We start from the raw sequence: 21,341 nt of genomic DNA on the forward strand, positions 1-21,341 counted from the left end.
AAAGAGTTTGCCAACCCTTATTTTAGAAGTCACAACAGTGCTTATTCTTGGTAAGAATGGCATACTACTAGAATGGCGCATGAAGGGGCTTCCAGGATTCTAATATTCTGTTTCTTTATCTGAGAACTGGTTATACTAGTTTGCCCAGTAACAAATTCATCCAGCTGTACACCTCTGATGCATGTGCTTTTCTATATATATTTTACATTTCAAAGTGTATATGTACATAAATGCAAGTATATACACCTGTGTATAAAGTACCTCTGTGTATATAAAGCATATATATATATATACCAACTCCAGCACCACTTTATTCTAAGCCACCTGCATCTTTACCTTGGATTTTATAACTTCCTATTATAGACTCTCCCCACAACAGCCAGATAACTCAACAAATCTATTCAACAAATCTATTCATAAGTTTCCTGAGACCCCAAATAAATGCTGAAGAACTGGCTATGACCTATGTCCCCTAACCTTCTCTAGCCTCTCTTCCTGCCTGCCCTTGCTCATTTTAACCTATCCCAGAAGTCCTCCTTGCTTATTTATCCTTACAAACACAAAGCAGTGTGTATCAAAGCCAGGATCTCTGCATCTATTACTTTTTCCCCCTGGTATTCTCTCTCCCTAGATATTTTCCTGGCTTATCTCCTCACTTCATTTTTGTCTCTATTCAAATGTCACCTTATCAAAAAAGGGCAAACAGGAAGACTGCTATTCCCTGAACAATTACATTCTTTGCCTTTACCTTGTCTTATTTTTTAATAGAACTTACTTCCATTGTATGTAACATACTTTTATCATCTGCCCCTTCCATGGGAATGCAAAGAACATGATATCCATGATTTTGTCAATTTTACTCACTGTACTCTTCAATATCAAGAAGAGCACCTGAGACATAGTAGATGATCAATAATTATTTGTTTAATGAAGTGTAAATTTGGAGGTGGTCATGTAGTGAGGGTCCCTAAAAACAATAAGAGAGTTGAGGATCTTAATATCGCTCTCTCTCTCTTTAAATAGATACCCTGCCTCTGTAGAGCACAGGTCCCATCTATAGGTACCTAGATTGTGGAAACCAATAATCTTGGTTAAACATTGTGCCAATTCCTAGCTGGGTGATTATGGTAAATCTTAATTTCCTAGGTTATAAATTGGAGGTAATTGCAGCAGCTATTTCATGATGTGGTTGGAAGGGGGAATCATATGAGCAAATCCATATAAATTACCTGGTTTAGACTTGGTACAAGTGAGCACTAAACATATATTAGCTGTTTATTATTACCATTATTAGGATTACTCTAGTGCCCACAGAGTATTTGTGGATACTTATACTCATAGCGTTGAGAAAGACAGTAAAAGTTCTTCATACCCAGGGCTACATAACTGGAAAATGTTATTGACTGATAAGTAGATTTATGATGAAAGATAATGAGGCAAAAAATACTGCCTTACACGTTCATATTCCAGGCCGAAGCAGTGAAGTAAGACAAAATAAACCAAGGTCAATTCTGGAGGAGAGGCGAGATTTAAGGGAAATAAAGAGTAATAATTAACAGAGATCAAAGGAGAGTTGAGAAGAGGACTGAAATAAAAAACAAGAAGGTTGGTCAGGAAAAACAGACTTCAGCTAACGGAGAAGGAATTAATGGCAGGATGGTCAGAAAGCTGTCATCAACTACTAGTGGAACCAGACTGAGGTGGAAGGAAGAAACTGGCCTGAGTAGGTACAGAAGTTAAAGTACTTCCTGTGGAGATTAGTTGAATCAATATTTTGTTGATTACTCTTAAAGAGAGTTCCTCAGTACACTTTAATCAACTCTAGGCAATGAAAAGAAAGTTAAAAAGAAAGGGAAGGGGAGCTTCTCATAGTTATAACCTGGACGATGAACAGATTCCACTATAATTTTAGTGCAACCTATTTTCCAAGCAAATTTATTGACAACTAACTATCCAAAAATTCACTGAATACAAATTCCAGCATAATATAGATATATACAGTATGTGTAGAATTCATATAATTAAGAATTCAACTTAAAACAATTGTTTTAGAGAGGTACACAATTAATACATTATCAAGGAATGCCCCATTTTCTAAAATAATGTTACATTTGGCCAAACATTTCAAAATTTCTGTCTTCCTTGAACCTGTTAACATTTTGGGATAAAGTTAGTATTGGAGAAAAAAAATTTTTTCATAAAACCAGAAAGAAAAGTGACAATAAAAATTAAAATTGATAATGTGTGAGATGCCTAATAAAATATACTTTAAAAAAGTCCTCAGATAAGTTTATGTTTCTTGCTGCCATGTAAATATTCCACTTACATAGTAAAAAATACACTTCTTTAAATATAAATATTTTTATATAAAGAGATATTACTTCAGCATCATAAAAGCTGAATCCTCCAATTGTCATTCAGTTATTGAATAATTTCATATAAAAAGAGCCAATTATCTAATGTGGAACTCATTTTCTTCTCAAAGTAATTTTCCATCCTATTAGTTTTATATCACAAGTGATGTAGAACATGCTTCAGACACTATATATCATTTCCCAGTATAGTTTATAAAAACTCAAACTCACAGGGATTATTCAAATATTGGTTAATTTATAACTTATTTGAAAGCTGGAATGTATTTTCTAGGTCAACTATAGACTACGTTCAACAAAAACTCCTTTCAAATCTGACTTCACTAAACAAAACAAGATCAACTTGCAATGTTCTCTTCTGAAATAAAACGTGAATCTGAAGCTAATGGATACATCCATAAAAATATGAAGATCTACTCAGATAACATCAAGTAAAAAAACTTTGTTTCAGTTTTTCAACTGTGTTAGAGGCTAATCCATAGCCCATAGGACATTATATAAGCAGCAGTCTGTTTGACCCACGTTATTTCATGTTCTGCACATGGGATAAATTTGATAATAACCTTAAACTCATTCTTGAGAGTGTAACACTTTTCATATCTGCCTCTCTTTTACATACAAACACAACACACGCAGAACTGTACATACACTTACCCAATTATATTAAGAAACACATCTGGAGAAAAGTTCACTTTATACAAAACTAAAAATCAAAACTACCCTGTCAAAAACAAAAATAAAAAAGGCTTATCAGCTGATGGGGATTTACCACCACTGGTTACTATAATAAAACTTAGCACAGATAACCATTTTTTAACATAAACAGCAGATCCATCAACCAAAACATTCTTAGTCCGAAGTACATCTGAATAGAACTTTTGAGAGTCTCCAGTATAGTCAAGGCCTGTGACTTCTAAATAGCTCAGCAACTGATAGTCAGGGTTAGTGAGCAGAAGGCTTAAGGTTTCTGCATTTTCATCAGAAGTACACATATCTATTACATTAATACACTGTGAGGAAAACCAGAAAGGAGTTCCCCATGAATTTGCCTTCATGATTTAAAACACTACCAGAAAGTATACTTTAGCAAAGAACTGAACACTGAACTCTCTGATCTATTCATTTTAATTTGTACATTCTCAACTAAAGCTAAATATAGCATCATTTCACTGGACTTGTTGTGTATAAGGATTTTTTTCAATTATATATAATACAATAGTTATTTATGGTAACCATCAAGGTGCATTTCTATTAGTAGGCACTATGGTGTTTATAGGCCGATAGGTGTATAGAGGTGTGTAGAGGTGTGTAGAAACATGATTCTGAATTGTCTAATTGTCTCCATGAGTATTTGACCTTAAGTATTCATATGGACTAGAAGAAAGGAAACATACATATTACCCTACCTGAATTAGATCAGGATATAGGGAAATTCAAGAGGCCTTTATTAGTTGTCAATAACCATTATAGTAGTTACTAGGCCTGTTAATATTTTACCCAACGTTATTAAAATTTAGATAGAGCTCTAGTTCCTAACACATAACACGGTCCTAGTCTACTTGTTAGGCAAATGAGTTGCATTATACAGGGCTTAACAGAGACAGATGATGCTCATGTCTTTTATTGTTATTGTTTAAGGAGAAAGTGACATAATATCCAAAAAGGTTTAACCAGATGTGAAGATGATAAAAAATTTCATATGAGTACATCGTGCCTTATCTACAATTTGTCATTACATACTCACTGGATAACAAGATAATGTGTTGGGGAGTAACAACTGGAAGAAGAATTTCATCTCTACCCACCACTACCCAACAAGGGTTTCTCATGCATCCCCCTTTATATGTAAAAATATTATGACCTATTCAAGAACACTAAAAACATCTAGAGCAAAAATGACAGTTCTTAATACGGTCCCTTACTTCCCACCTGGTCATCTACAGTTTTAATATATCAAATTCAAAGCAAATAGCCATACTTCCCATATATCTTTAATAATTCATTCTCCTTTATGATTCATGAATTGAAACTAGAGTATTTTACCTTAAAATGTATCACAGATTGCCCAGAAACCCAAATCTCCACTCTAGACTTGATGAAAAATGCATACTTTGTTAGATGTAGTCCAAAAGAAAGAAAAAAAAGAGAGAGAGAGAGAAAGAGAGAGAGAGAGAAGCCTAAATTGGGGAAGGAGGCTATATTTCAAGATAAAACTGAAAGTGCAAAGGAGAAGGACAAATATGATTTTGCTCATTCATAATAACTCCAAAGTTCTTGATCAGACAATTTTTTCCTGTTTAACATTCGTTAAACTTCTAAACCTAATTCATGTTTAACATTTGATGAGCTCTCTTCTTCTGTGTTGGGTACAGAGTCTATTTGTGCCAAGACAATAGCTGATCAACTACCCCCCTTGGAACCCTTCACTATAATCTGGCTGAAATTTAAAGGAGTAAAAATGATAAGCCTGCTGGAGACTAACATTATTTCTCTCAAATTATTTCCTCTCTGCAGACCCCCACTGGTAAAACCATTGAACAGAGAGTCACAGTATTAAACTGATTGCAGCTTTTCTTCTTCTTCCCAGATTGTATATATGCAGGGGGAGGGGAAAAAAAGTGTCCTTACCACATAGAATTCTCTCTGCCAGCATAAAAAAGGTAGCTTCTGTACTTTCATGTGGAAACATATTTCAACATAAACAAAGCCCTGACAAGTGTCCTTGTGATCAATCAAGGGTGGTAGTCAGCTACTCTTTAAAAAAAGAAAAATACGTTAAAAAAATCTGAATTAGGAAAGGTTTTCAATTGATAACATAATTATTATTTGTATTCCTCTATTTGACAGTACTATGTTAGATCAATTACTGAATTTCTTACCATAATATATTCCATGCTGTATTTAGCTCAGGAAAATGATACTGATATACTTGCCTTGAGAATGAAGCTTCTGTGACTTTCATTTAAAGGTGTCTCGAGCTTTTACTTCTTTGTGTTTTATGATATGTCTAGTTTTTGTAATTTCACTTTGTCAAAACATTATGGTATCATTCATACTGAAAGACAGGATATTATGAAGATAAAAGTCTACCAAGGACTATCTACCAATCGCTTCTGATACAGAAGATTTAAAGATTTTACACTAGGTAAACAAACCTTCCTAAGGACGTATCAATACATCAAAAAAAAAAAACATGTACAGTTTACATTTTTAGGAAATTAAAAGCACTTTCAGTTGAACTCAGAAAGAATTAACTTTGGGCCATGACAAAGGTTTCATATCATAGCCATATGATAGAAGGTAATAATAGTTGATAACCATTTTCAAGAATAAAAGCAGATTCTCTGAATATAGGACCAACAATCTAACAAATAAATAAGTAAACTTGGAACAGATTATCCATGCAATATCCACCCCTGAAGTTTCGCCTTACAATTGAGATGATACCTCACTGACAAAGCTTAACCAGTATTACTGTCTTCAGAAAAATCTTATACAGAAAGTCACTAAGCAAATAATAAATAATAAAATAAATAAAATAAAATAAAATAAAATAAAATAAAATAAAATAAAATAAAATAAATTCAGCATCAAGCTTTAAGGATGACTTCCCCAAATCTTCTGAAGCCAAGATGCAGGTTTTTATAAAAAACATATAGAAGGAAAACATAAGTAGATGATAAAGATGAACTAATACCAGTGAAAGGTTTTCTCTGAAATCCCCATCAGATAAATTCTTATTTTGAAGAGCTAGCACAATACTTTAAGATGGAGACATTATCGAATATTCTGTATGTGATTTTCAGGGAGCAAACCCTTTCATTACAGTGTGCTGAATCAGTATTCTAACAGTCAAAAGATATATGTGTAAAATTCATAAAAGGCTTCTGTAGTACCCAAATCACAACAAATGAATTGCTAAAATGTATCTGACTTTCAACATGTCATAACCCCAGTGTTCATTTCCATTTTCTCTCTCAAGCAGGGAGCTGGCTCATAACCCATGTTTTTCACAACCATGAGTTCTTCTTTATCCCTAAATAACCAAATCCTCAAGAGAGCAGCAGACAGCGGGAGAAGACAATTTATTTAGAGAACTATTATGTGAGGAAGAAAACAAGTTGCCATTTCCAATTTGGAACATAATTAGGGAGACAATAGCCTCCTGACTGATGCTCTTTGTTCCCTTTGGATATTTATGTAGGACAGTAATTGGAGTGTATTTTCCTGTTTCACTTCACATTGTCTAGAAAAGGGTTTTTTCATGCTCCATGACTTTCCAGTTAGTTTCAGAAGAAAACATCTTGTAGCTACTGCCCTGTGCCATGGCCACACGTCACTACCTTCTGGATATTGTCAGCTGCCCAAAACTTTTTTTTTTTTTTTTAATTCGGCCAAACAGCAGAGTTAACAGGATTATTAGAAGGAAAAGGTGGTGACAAAGGATTTGGGTGATTGAAGGCTTTCTATCTATTACTGGAGAATACTGGGGAAATAAGCCATTCTCTTTTTGAAACAGTGATGTATATATTCCAAAATTCACTTGATATAAACATGTGCGTAAATATACCAAAGGATGTGGTCAATGATAATATCAAATGAAAGCTAGGATTAGGAACCATTACATTTCCAAGGAGATCTTTTCAAGAGAAGAGCAGAGCAGCTACCTCCTTTCCCTGTACAAGCAGAGAAGAATATTTCTTCCTCATCGTTTGCTGATGGGCCATCAAGCTACTCATAGGGGAGAAATTCCCAATGACTCTCATCACGTTGCCCTAGTGATAAGCTATAGGCATGGGGGTCAGACACTTTTATTATTTACTGTGAAGCAATAACTAAGACATCTCTGATCCAAAACACCTCATGTGCATAGCATATTCAGGATAAAAAGTTGAAAGGTAAATTTTAAAAACCGACCTTATATCTTGAGTAACCACTGTGATCTGACACACTGACCAATTCTCATAACAAGTTTACGGAGTAGTAATTATTATCTTTACTTTTTATAAGATAAAGTTAGGATTCAGAACTTGAGTATTTAAGCCAAGTAACACAGCTATTAAGAACTAAGACTGACCCTTTCAGGTGTCTCCTCGTTTATCTCATTGCAATATATTTCTCCCAGGTAAAACATTGCATTAGTCTGATCCACCCTCACTTTGAAGAACCAAAAATACTTTGGATTCTCTGAAATGGTGTCTATTTTTACAGATATACTTTATTTTGAGAACTGAATAAGATACCTACAAGCACCTGCAACAGGGCTAGGCATTTCCTGGCCAATGGACTGGTTCATGCCACCTTTGTAAGACTCAGGGAAGAAAATTGGCACTTCCAAATGCTATGTAGACAAATCATCACCATGGAAATTTACTGACCCTCCATGCCCTCATAATCCCGACTGTAATTACATTTTATGAGAAGCTGTATGCTATATAATAAACCTCAATATAATCAGAAACATATTCAACCAGTTCAATACCCTTCCCTATTTTCTAAGCTGCATTAAATGTTAAAGTCATCTTCCAGCAAGTTTTACTTTCCAAATACTGGACAGCTTTTGAATCTTAAAACTTGATCCTGTATTTCTTTTCAGATTTAGTAGTGGATATATTACTCAGAAAGGGAGTTATTAGGCTGCAGCACTAAATAACTCTTAAGTATCAGCTGGTTAACACAGTAAGTTTGTTTCTTCTATGCTTTTCTTCTTTTTATTAAAATATATATATATAGCATACATTTTGCAAGTTTAAGGTGTATGACATGTGGATTTGATATGTTTATATATTCAATATGACTGCCATTATAGCATTAGCTAGCATCTCTATCTGGTATCTCAGCAAAGTTGATATTTATAATACTGTTGTCTATAATCATTATACTGGCTTATTCCCACATATTTTTTAAAAAACATTTATTCATCCATCTGAGAGAGAGAGACAGAGAGAGAGAGAGAGAGAGGTAGTGCGTGAGTGGGAGAGGGAGAGAGAATCCCAAGCAGACTCCATACCTAGTACAGAGCCTGACACGGGGCTCAATCCCATGACCCTGAGATCATAATCCCAGTCAAAACAGAGTCAGACACTTAATCAGCTGCATCACCCAAGCACCCCTTTCTCATACATCTTTTGCCCATCAGACCTTAGAGAGAAGTTCTGTTACTCATCATCCTCGTGAAACAGCTGGTATTTGTAACAATACCAGTAGGTATGGGAGAAAAAAGAGAGAGTGTGGCAAATCCTGCACTAACTTTTAGAGCTTATAAGCTCACATATCACTGTTTAAAACAGGTCACACGGCCATTTATAAGCTATTTATAAGCACAGGAGAAAAGCAATCTCACTACTTGTTCAGGTGGATCAGAAACATTTGATAAGAAATGACTAAAAAGCCCACTTTCTACTTACAGAGTAAGTGGTTTGCTCTCCCTCCTGCATGCAAACACATTAACCAACCCCAAAGGAAACAACCCATTTGGTCACAGTTTCAAGCTCAAAGTTCAGAATCTCCAGATAATGGTTGGTGTCTCTTCATCAGATCCACTTATAGACGCTCTTGATCAGTGTGAAGTAAATAGAAAAGTCAGTTACTACCCACACTGTGTGTTCATTCTTCTATCCCTGTTATTTGCTCTTTATATTAAAGAATGCAAAAGAGGGATTTGAGGGTCACTCTGGGTGGCTCAATCAGTTAGGCATCTGCCTCTTGATTTCAGCTCAGGTCATGATCTCAGGGTCGTGAAATCGAGCCCTGCCTAGAGCTCCATGCTCTATGGAGCCTGCTTGAGATTCTCTCTCTCTTCCTCTCCCTCACTCCCCGCCACTCATGATCATGCTTTCTCTCTCAAAAAAAAATAAATATAAAATAAAAATAAAAGAGGGATTTTACTTGGCTAGGAGAGGTCTATCACCTAGATATGGGTATCATGACACATGGGACTTTGTATCCTTCCTTATTCTAAAGAAGGTTATCATCCCTTTGGCCACAGGGAGATGTATGTGTTACGTAATGTTAAAATCATGGTTTGATGGTGGTGGTGAAGGTGATGGTCAGAAGTTTAAAAACAGATAAAACAGCAGCATAGGATGATGAGATACATGAAACGCGCCTCATTAACTGTTGTCAACATCACTGCCATTACCTTCAAAGACCTTCTTGGCACTGCAAAAGAGATCAGTACCACATTTCCCAGAATCCTTTTTCCTGCATGATTTCCTGTAGGGTGATATTATACCACCGACTACCACTTAAGTGAGCTTTGAGAAATGAAAGGGATGAAAATATTATTCACTGGAGGCAGATCATGCTAGACTTATGCGCAGTTACCAGATGTGAAGTTTGCAGCGACGTCAGGATGAACTTCTGCAAAATATCCACTTAAGTGTGCCAGGCAGCTGTGAGAGCTGATGAGACTTCTCGGAAAACATTCACTTCATTGCAGCTGACTGAGCTAGACACCTGGACGTACATGAGTTCTGCAGCAGCTCCAACGGAAGTCCTGGGATCTACTACTTCCATTCTGCAAGCGAAGGGAGTCCCTGCCTTTTCCTTCCCTGGCGTCCCACAGCTATGGGTGCTCTCATTCTGTCGATTACCAAGACACATGGAGTGGCTTCTGTTTTCCTGAACAAACAGTGATACTCCAAGTAATACTGAGTATCATGGGGAAGACATGCGACATGTATCACAGATTACAATTCTATAACTTTTCAATCAGTAGATCTTTAAAATTTCATATTTGAACATCTGTAGGAGCACTTACAAGTATGACAGTGATGATGACAATGTAGACATAAATTTTTGTTCATATTGTTACTAATTTTTCAAGTTTCAGTTATCAGTGTATTACATTGTCAGAAAAAAAATGTTTTTAAAGAAATTCCTCATTGAATCTCTAAGTATAATCCCACGAAAAAGGGCAATATAGATTTTATTTTTACTTTTAACTTATATTCTTTTGAAATTTAGGCAGAAGTAACATTTGTTTTGATGATAATTACTTGGGTACTGATATTTTTTGTCTCAAACAAAAATAAAATCTGCCAAGAATGGCAATAAATTGCACTTATAAGCATAAGGAATCATAGATGAGGGGCACGCAGAGTTTCAAATTATCCACCATCTTTCACAAATGACATGTCTGAAAATCTAACAAGTAGCTCCCACCTCTAACAGACTTTCACGTCCCTATTTAGTTTCTTATTTGTCTCTGTCAGGCTGATCCATGGGTTTAGTCCCCAAGTCATCAAGATGAGACTTGGCATTGATCACTGTAATTTATGATGCTTTGAGAGATCGCACCTGATTAATGGCACAGCCACACTTTATGTATTTTCATAGCCATACTCATTCACAGTCAGTGCTGGTAGCATGTTGAAATTGTAGGAGGACTTTTAGATAAATTGGAGATTGGCATAAATCCTGGGGTCTCTATCCCTTTATGATTAAAAAGCTGCCACATTCCTTCAAGGAGTAGCAACAGTTTGAAGCACACTTTGCCCAATAAATGGCTTCATTTTAGCCTAACCCTGCAGCACAAAAGTTAATACTTAAGACATTTTAAAATCGTTAGACTCCTAAAAATGTTAAATCTCTTGGCACTCTTTCATAGGCTCTTATTCACTGGCCCTACACTTCTTCCCTTCTTTTCTTGTCCTAGTTCTCTATTAATAGATTTGGCATCTTTGAGCCTCAGTGTCGTCACGTGCAAAACAGGAGTAAAAAACATGTGCATCTTCGAGGGGGTTGTTGTGAGTACACATGAGGCACCCAGTTAAGCTACACAATCCCCCGGAGCAAGGCATCCAGTAGCTATCAACAAGTGTTCTCTCTTGATTTCCTTTATCAAATAGTATCCAGTAAAATGAGCAACCAATGAAGATTAAAATAACATAACAGCATCAAAAGTCATAAAACTGTTTTCTAACCTTCCCTATGTCAATTTCAGATTCTGGGTGGGGATGAGGGTCAGTTTAAGAACCCATATTATTTCATGGATTTCTTCTTTTTGCATTAGTAACTGTAGAGCTAAGTGATCACGTGCACAACTCTCCCAGGTGGTCTTTCCCCCCCACAACTTAACTTTGGACTAAACTTTGCTCAGTCTCATAACATCTAAGGAGATCACAATCCAGGGTGGTATGGCTCTAGGCAAATGAATGCAAAAACAGAACATCTAATGAGAAACAAAGTAAAAATCAATTAAGTGAATGTGAACAAAATTCTTGGAAGTGATATCCACATTCCTTGAGATTCCTTTTTATGTTATCAATACTGGTTCTCTCACTGATGTGTGTCTAGTTAAAGTTTTCCTTCCTTAAATCATCGCTTTCCCACAATAGTATGTGGACCTCCCAGGTATCTCACATGTGGGAAATTTGAGGTCTGCGCTCACCTGTCTTCTCTGCTACATTCCACAAAATATGAGCTCACCCTTCCACAGCTGTCAGGAGCTTTTGAAGTTCTCTTCATGTATCCTGTCATGCTATTAAATCATTTTTCCATGTTATTTTTCCTTATATAAACTATCTGTTTTGCCTGTAAAACTGCCAGAAATGCAAAGGAACATCTAAACAAAATTCAAAGATCCTTATTTTTATCATACAGAAACTTCCTCAAGTCCTTCTAAAGTTTACAAACTTAAAAACTGTGGTGGGAATTTGCACCTGCTACAGTGCCTAACTTTCACACCTGGAATATTTATTTTAAGGTATTCATCTCTTACTGAGATCAGAGATTTGTATTCTTCCGCAAATAATTTCACAGCCTTGTCACCTGACTTATTTTTGATAATAGAAAACAGTTTACTAGACCCTGTGCATAAAACAGTAAAAAGGGAAACAGATGGTAATTAAAAGTGTCATTCACATGGACAATATGGGCAATTAAAAGCAAAACACTTCTGATTCATAAATTATCTTGCTCATCTTGAAAGAGCTAAAAAATGCAAATAACTGGAGATTAGATAAGAAGTGTTCTAGACCTGAGTGGTAAAACAGGATTAGAACTCTATCCTCCTTCTAAAAAGTATAGGTGTGTTTTAAATGAATAGTATTTTTCTAAACTAATGCAAAAAAAGCAGAATTGCTTAAGTAATTTTGTTCCATGGGGGCACTTGAGTAGCTCAGTTAAGTGTCTGACTCTTGATTTTGGCTCAGGTCTTGATCTCAGGGTTGTGCAATTGAGCCCCGTATCATCTGCACTCAGCAGGGAGTCTGCTGGAAATTCTCTCTCCTTCTCCCTTTTCTCCCTCTACCATCCCCCATCCACCCTGTTCACTCATTTACTCTTTCTCTAAAATAAATAAATAAATCTTTAATATTTTTTTTTTTGCTCTGCTTTTTGTCAATGACTATAGATCCCAACCCTGAAAACAGAGCCTTGCTTAATTCAACACTTCTTAGTACACAGTTTGTATCCGAAATTTTTCTAATAGAATTCATCATGATAAACAAAAACAAAACAAAACAAAACAAAAAAAACGTGGACGGGCTTGGGTTCTGATTTTTATGCTGTGTATCTAAAAGCCGCATTTTCTTCCTCTTAAAAATGAAGATAATGATCATTACCTTGCAGGGTTACGATTTTTGGGAACAAAGAAACACTCAGTAAATGTCATTTTCCTTTTGTCAGAATTTCCTGGTTCCTCCCCCTGTACAGCACCCTTCCCCTACTGCTGGTTTCTCTGTTATTCTATCCCCTGACTACATTATTCAGGTATTTTACAACTGTTATCCTCAAAATAGCGCTCTGAAGCAGGTAATTTTATCTCTATTTTCAGAGGAGGAAATGGGAGCATACAGGTCTAGTCAGGAAAATAAATACCATTCCAGGTATTTCAAACACAAGGGACTTTAAGCTTGGAAACCATTTATACAGGTGATAGAAAAGCAGAAAGAACTCTCAGAAGTAGTTGAGAGAATCCAGGAATTAGCAAAAGCAGAAAATGCACTTCCTCCCCACCCAGAGTTGGAGGTCAACAGGAAGGAAACCCAGAACCAGGGCCACCCTGGGGGAGCTATCTCAGGTAGATGTTAAGAGGAAATTGAAGGCACTAGAATATGCAGGCAGGGCTGAAGGTACTGCTTAAGTTGGAGCAGACAACTACAGTTACATTCCTGAGGTCAGATGGACAGTAAACAGAAGATTTACGACTGGAATCCAGATCTTTCCAACTCTTCTGTTATGAAATAAATGTCACATATGAAAAGGCCTGCTATCATATTTAAGGTATTATATTCAAGAAAGAAATCAGAAGGAATCCTTAGCGCTATAACTTACTCAATACTGTTTCCTTGAGAGAATCCATCTATTCTAAGGGCTCTGGGTCTACTGTAGGCGCTCAACAAAGATTTGTTGAATGCAAGGGAGTCTGACGGGTTTCTGCCATAGTTTTCATTATATCTTTTCAACCAATGGATGATCATGAAGTTTCCTTTCCAAAGAGAAAAATCAGAAGACTAGATGAAATGCATTTAGATAGCAGTTTGAAATCTTTTTTGCCTTTTCATCTTATTCATGTGATTGAATTAATTTGTAAAAATGTTAAGCAGGAATATTTGAAGCAACAGATAATAAGATAGGACTTCTGAAATGTGGTTCACACCAACCTTATTTCCTAAGCCAAAATCCTGGGGTAATATGTAAAGGGATTTGCAGTGAAAGATAGTCAATGCACTGTATATCAATTATTCATACATTTCAATTGGCAGTCCAACCAGCAAACATTCGATGAGTGGTCTTTATTCCCACAAACTAGGAAATGCATAATGAATGGAAAAATACTCACTTTTCAATATTCACAACAACCGAGTACAAGAATGCTTATGTGTAGATAAAGTTTTAAAGTGTTTTTTGAAACCGCTGACTAAACTACGCCAAACTACAGCTGAACTTCCACCAAGCTATAAAGGCCTGTGCTTGAACTCGATTTCACAGTTTTTGGGTTTCATAGCCTTTAAGCGAGCACAATTCATACTCGTTACTATGCTTGGAAAGATCCATGTCAGGAACTATTACACAAAGAGGCTAGCACACATTATCCTAAAACACTACTGTGTTTAATAAGGAAAAAAAAAAAGAATGAAGAGAAAAAGTTATATAATTTCCTAAAGTTCTGTATGATATACCACTGTGATTTGTATGGACATTTTTAAAGCATTAGTATTTACAGGCTTTGAAAACCATTAAGGGTTAATATTTCCAGATACCTGAAATGTGACCAACTTCTCTCATTTTTCCAAATAATCTGTGAAAAACAAAGGATATCTGTTCTATGCATTTCATATATGATGAAAGCAACTGGATTTTGTATGAAAGGAAAGTAGTTATTTAAACTGAGCTATGAAAAAAGGGTAGACAAAACTAGGAAAAGTAAATGGTTCCTTTTGCTTATAAACACAAGTGACCATGAGCTATAATAGCGTGCACTATGACAGCAAAATTTCAATGAAGTGATTTCTTTCTATTGGAAATGTAATTTTCTTCACAATAAGTGGCTAAAATATCATTCTTGACATTATGAAATTCTACATCTAAATATATATGCAGTTAGCCTTGAAGCAACATTTAAGAGTTAATTAAGGACAAAATTAATGGAAAAATCCCTGGATTCAGATCAGTAGAGAAAAGAAAAAATAGATTATTGGGTTTGGCATAATACACAATAGGGCCTAGAAAATGCTGAACAAGATAAAATTAACTCCTTCCTTGTCAAGGAAGATAACAAAAAACAAGGAACACACAAAAAATATAATTATTGCAACACACATCAATAAGTGCACAATCAATAACTGTATCATTACATAATATTTGCAGGTCAAAGCCAGTTTGGATTTTTAAAGGATGGGAAACAAGGGCTCTTTCTGAGTCAGACTGCAGTAGGGTGTAGGTGTTATTTAGATGAGACTGTCTCCATTAGTGTTGCCCTGTGGTTTTACAATTGTCTCAGGATTGGAATCTCCTTCTTCCCTTTCCATTGGCTAACTTGATTCTTATCCAGTAAGATAAGAATCCACTTATCCACTGTCAGCTGATTCGTCTTCCAGGCTGCAGCATGTCACCATCTTCTTTCTGGGCACAATCTGTAGTATATTACAGATTTTAAGATTCTGGTTGTGCATGTTAGGAAAAATCCAGCCTCTTGGGTTTTTAAAAGAGGAGACCAATGTTTATCCAAAGCCATTATCTTTGTCAGTTGCTAAATTTTAGATAACCTAAGACTACATCTAATTTTTAATGGGAAGCTGTATTTTAAGTGCATATATATGTGTATATTCAAAGAAATCCCCTAAAAATGAAAAGTCTCTGTTCGGAAAAAGAAACCACACTAATAGAATAATGAACTATTCTAATCCTTTAAGTTTCATATTGATCATTTACTTCTGAAGTTTGCAATTCGAACTTTACATCCATAGGGTTGGAGTCTCAGTATTGGAGACTGCCTAGCAAATTAATTGTTTTTTCAAAGAATGTTCTTTTGACTACTCAGGATAATAATGCTTGGTTTATTCAATTCCTGGTGACTCCGTCACCGGTAATGCATCATCACAATGTCACCTTGCCTGTCGGACTCAACAAAGGAGGGATAAGTATGGGCACTTAACTGCTTTCTCTCTTACTGGAATTGGCAGCTATTATTAAGAGTTAGTACACATGGGCATGATAAGCCAAGGGAGATGCCTTAGCTTTGGCATATGTGCTGTCCCTGAAAAAAAGAACTTTGATCTTCAAATCTGCCAAGCTGACATCCTGCACAGCACAATGTTCCCTAAAACTTTTAAAACAAATACAAAACCCCACCCATCTGGGATTACTGTCATATAATTTCTATATACTACTGGCTTCAAAGGACTGAATCTTTACCATGTTATCTCTTATTATTTTAGAAATGAAAGAGAATGGAGTCTTAGGATGGCTGCTCCACACAGAAACTCAGCTGGACAATGATAAGGCTTGTGAATTTTAACTAGAAAGTAGCCATTCTTTGCAAAGCCACAAACTTTCCATTCAGAATATATGAAAAAGGGAATGGTCCCAGTGGGATGTCTCTCTGAACTAGTTATTTAGCTGGTTACAGCCTGTTCAGTACTAGATAGAAATTTTCAAACAGATTTTGTTTGTTTAAGGTTATATTTGAAACTCAGAGTTTTGTATCCCTCATTCTTATTGTGTTATAAATATAAATATCCATACTTGCTCAGTTAGTTTAAAAGGATGTATAGTGGGATCCCTGGGTGGCGCAGCGGTTTGGCGCCTGCCTTTGGCCCAGGGCGCGATCCTGGAGACCCGGGATCGAATCCCACATCGGGCTCCCGGTGCATGGAGCCTGCTTCTCCCTCTGCTTGTGTCTCTGCCTTTCTCTTTCTCTCTGTGACTATCATAAATAAATAAAAATTAAAAAAAATAAAAAAATAATAAAAATAAAAGGATGTATAGTTTAGGGGAGAAAAAAAAAAAACAAATTGATCACCACATCCAACTTAGTGTCCATGGCCTAGTATGACAGCAGTCATTTCTTCACCTTTCTATATAGATATGGAAATACCATTAATCAATATTAATGGAAATACCATTAATCAACAACCACAATCATTTCATGACTGATCTTTCCTAGGCAGCCCTGTAAATGAAATCGTCCACATATTACAAAAGGGGAGGGAAATGAGAAGGAGGAAATAACTGGAAAGATCCCACAACTAACAGGTCATGGTTCCAGTCTCAGCTTGCCTAGCAACTAACTGGCTTTAGGTCTTAGATAAAACACTGACCTTCTAGATCTATTTTCTCACATTTAAATGAGGATGATCACTGTAATTCTAATCTAATATACTATGATTTGGCTACAAAGAAATGTGAAAGGGGTATCTCTCTCTCTTCAGTCCAAGAACCAGTGAAAGTTAACATGATAGAAGGGATCCAAAGCTAATACTCACTTCAATATAAACTACAAACCTGTCACGTTCTCACTGGATAAGTTGGTCACTTAGAACTGTATGCATCAGCAAAACAGGTATGACAACTATTTCTACTTCATTATGACCTTAAATGACAGAATGCACATAAAAGAATATGCCATGGTTACCAAGGAATAGGAAGACTTCAATGAATCCTAGTAGCCAGTTCTAGTAATAATAATGGTAACAAAGACATAGAAGTAGTACTGCAAAGTAGAATGTATTAAGGAGAGAGAAAGCCTGCAGAGTTAATAAAAACTTAGCCGGAACCTGATTCAAAAATAATAAATAATTCAAAACACCCAACATAAACCCATAGCAAGACTACTTAGCAATAGAAGCAAAGATACAGAAGAGTCACTGAGGAAACAGCCCCTGACCATGCAATCATTAAATGCAGCAGAGGTTGTGTTAGATGTATGGGCATACAGGTCCACCAGACAGGTACATTCCTATTATAGGAATTGACATTTCAAGTTGGAAGGCCCTGATGATATTAAAACTCAAAAAACGGTTAAGCAACATGTATTCTTGTAGTGACTCCAAACTAGCTTAACAACTATCTGATAATATTTCTTTTCATGCTTTTATCCAAACAGAGAAAATGTAATGATGAGGCTAACAAGAGAATTCATTCATTCGGCCTGACACATTACTCATTGTGAGTCAACAGCCTAATATTCTGGATTCCTACTTCAGTTTCTGTGAGCTATGACAGCAAGAAACAGCACCTGAATTTGATCAAGACTTCAGTACTGAGAAAACAGAATTGGTTTATCAGCCATAAAGCCAGACTCTGGCTTATAATGAGTTAATTTAAACATTGCTTTGACACCATTCTTAGCACTTGACCTCAGATTTTGATAAGTGAATCTCTTTAAATACTATTCTTTTGATGTTCTAATAAAATTGAAGTATTATGCAAAACATTAACCTATTAGCAAATCATCATGTAATACAAATGTAAACCTATATAGTAAATCTATGCCCTATATTACTTTTTATGGTAGCAAAAAAGAAATTATAGACATATACACCCCAATGGCAAATGCTAAGGATAAAACGACAAACCTAGGGGCTCAGTCAGTTAAGTGGCTGACTGGGTTTCAGCTCAGGTCATGACCTTAGGGTCCTGAGACTGAGCCTCACTCAGTGCAGGCTGCTTGAGATTCTTTCCCCCTCCCTCACCCTTCCCTTCTGCTCCTCCTTGCATTCTTTTTTTTTTTTTTTCTCTCTCTCTCTCACTCAAATAAATAAATGAAACCTTTGAAAAAAAAAACTATATAGTTCAGGTAATGCTAGTGGAAATCTAAAAGAATACAAATACTTTGGAAAGAGATTTTTTTCATATAAGACAAGAACTGCACTAATTGGAAAAGGCAGTATAAATTCAGTCTCTGTAAATCTATAATTATGCCAAAAATTTAAAATAATGAAACATAAATACAAAAAAAAATGAGTGAATTCAAGTTTTACAACATGGGGGATTGAAATACAGACTTCCACTTCATTCCAAACACATAAAATGCTGAGTAAAATATAATAATTAAAACAAAGAAAAAACATAGCTGACCTTAAAAAAGAAAAAAGAAAAACGTCAAGGTGTCAATAATTTGAAGTCAGTAAAGTACATGAAGTAACACTCATTAATATAAGATCTAAAATACGAGATGAGGAAAATAGGAGTTCTAAAATTATCTCAACATGTAGAGAGCAGAGTTTTATGACACAAGCAGGGAACATGTTCTTGGTTCCAGAAAGGCCACAGATTTGGAACTGTAGTCCCTGAATGAGACTTAGACCTTGAGAAATCTTCCCTATTAATGAAAATAGAATTAGAGAAATTATGCCCTTGGGCCCAGAGAAGTCATTAGTAAGTTTTTGTGTCTGACTAGGATTTTATATATATAAGTATCTGCTTAGAAACTGAAACCTCAAAAATATACTCTGCATATATAAATTTCAAATTTATAGTACACCAGTGGTGGAGAAATGCCTAGGAAATTTATATAAAAACTGATACTGGTCCAATTAAATCTCTGAGGGCACTGGCAAATGTCAACTAAAAATCACTCTGAAAACTACTTCTACAACATGGGCTTCATATAACACACACACACAGGAAGGAAAAAAAGTAATAATGGAAAAGAAACTCCTAAAACTGTTTTCCACCATGAGGGAGAGAGAGAAAGAAGATGTAAAAAACTGGAGAATTAATACCCCCAAAAAACCTTGTAGAATAAAACCATCTAAAGTGTCTACAAAATAAGTATTTAAAAAAATTATTTAAGGTACAAAGGGAGGAATTGAATCCCGTAAGACAGACAAAGAATAAGAATAGGAGACTTTCAAAAGGAAACCAAAGATAATTTAAATTAGAAATATAATTATTAAAACTAAGGTCTTGCTGGGGGCCTGGGTGGCTCAGGTAGTTAAGCATTTACCTTTAGCTCAAGGTCATGATCCCAGAGTCATGGGATCAAGTCCTGCATGTGGCTCCCTGCTCAGCAGAGAGTCTGCTTTTCCCTCAGCCCCTCCCCCGTTCATGCTCTCTCTCTCTCTCTCTCTCTCTCTCTCTCTCTTTCGTGCTCTCTCTCAAATAAATAAAATCTTAAAAAAAAAAAACCAAAAAACTAAGCTTGCTGAAAGTGTATAGCATCAAACAAAGCTCAATTCAAGAAGAATACATAGACCGGGAACTAGATGTGGCTATATTATCCAGGAGGCAAGAGAGAAAGATGAAGGTAGTATATACAAAAACAGAATTATGAAAGTATAAATGTGAGGATCCAACTTACATTGCATAAAAAGGTCTCCAAAGAATAGAGTTCACTGTGGGATAGCCAAATTCCAAAGAAACAATGACTGAAAAATTTCCAGAATAGGTGAAAAAATAGAATGAATACATAAAATGAGTCCTGATTCCAATAAATAAATATAAACCCAAACTACATACATTATGGTGAAATTGAAGGATATTTTTTAAAGGGTCAAGTTTTAAAGAAAAATAAACTTCATGATTTACAAAAGAATTAATATTTTTATAACACCTTATTTCTAAAAAATCTAGGAACACAATAGAATAATATTCAAAAGCCTAAGAAAAAATAACTTTAAATTCTAAAAATAGCTTTAAATTCTAAAGTTTCATTAAAACAATTTCAAATATAAACAGTAAATAAAGGCATTTATTTAAAAGAGAAAGTGAGATCCATTATCATTCAGATTCTGATTGAAAGATCAAACAATGTACATTCTTCAGTAAAAATCTTGAAGGAGCAAGAAAACAAAGAAATTGCTTATAAACTTCTAAGTTGTTTAGAATACAATGATTTAAACTTTTTTTTTAGATTTTATTTATTTATTTATTTATTTTTAATAGATTTTATTTATTTATTCATGAGAGACAGAGAGATAGAAAGAGGCAGAGGGAGAAGTAGGCTCCCTCCGCAGGGAGCCTGATACAGGACTCAATCCTGGGACTCCAGGATCATGACCTGAGCCAAAGGCACTCAACCACTGACCCACCCAGATGCCCTGATAAATTTAAACTTTTAAATAATCTGTCTTTTAGATACAGCATATATATAAAAATGGACTATATTCTATGAAAGCTTACGTACACCCAAATACATGATCAACCAAATCTTCTTGCAAAATGCAATGCAATTAGAATTAAAAAGACTATGATGCACAAATACATTTGAAAATTTAAATTACATTGTAAATATGTCTTTGATCAAAGAATGAATCACAAGGGAAATAATAAAATACTTAAAACTTAACAATTAAACTACAATACATCAAAATTTGTCAGACATAGCGAACATAGAATATAAAGTCTTCAAAAGACATACTCATAACCTAAAAATTGCATCAAAAAATTTGACTACACACAAGAAAGGAAGAGAACAAGCCCAAAGAGAAAACAAGGGAGGTATGATGATAAAAGCAGATAACTGAAAAAAGTAAAGACTGAGTCAGAAAATATCAGTGAAACCAAAAGAAGTCTTTT

The 21,341-nt window shown here is 35.4% G+C and overlaps 1 long non-coding RNA gene across 1 annotated transcript in view; it reads right to left on the reverse strand.

Moving 5' to 3' along the window:
• Positions 1 to 17,385, reverse strand: part of LOC144291826 (uncharacterized) — a 109,702-nt gene extending 92,317 nt beyond the window's left edge. The window contains exon 1 of the long non-coding RNA XR_013359392.1: positions 17,325 to 17,385. This is a non-coding gene — a long non-coding RNA (uncharacterized LOC144291826). The remainder of the gene's footprint in view (positions 1 to 17,324) is intronic.
• Between the last annotated feature and the right edge of the window lie 3,956 nt (positions 17,386 to 21,341).

The sequence above is a fragment of the Canis aureus genome, chromosome 20 (assembly GCF_053574225.1).
Source record: "Canis aureus isolate CA01 chromosome 20, VMU_Caureus_v.1.0, whole genome shotgun sequence".
Taxonomy (NCBI): Eukaryota; Metazoa; Chordata; class Mammalia; order Carnivora; family Canidae; genus Canis; species Canis aureus.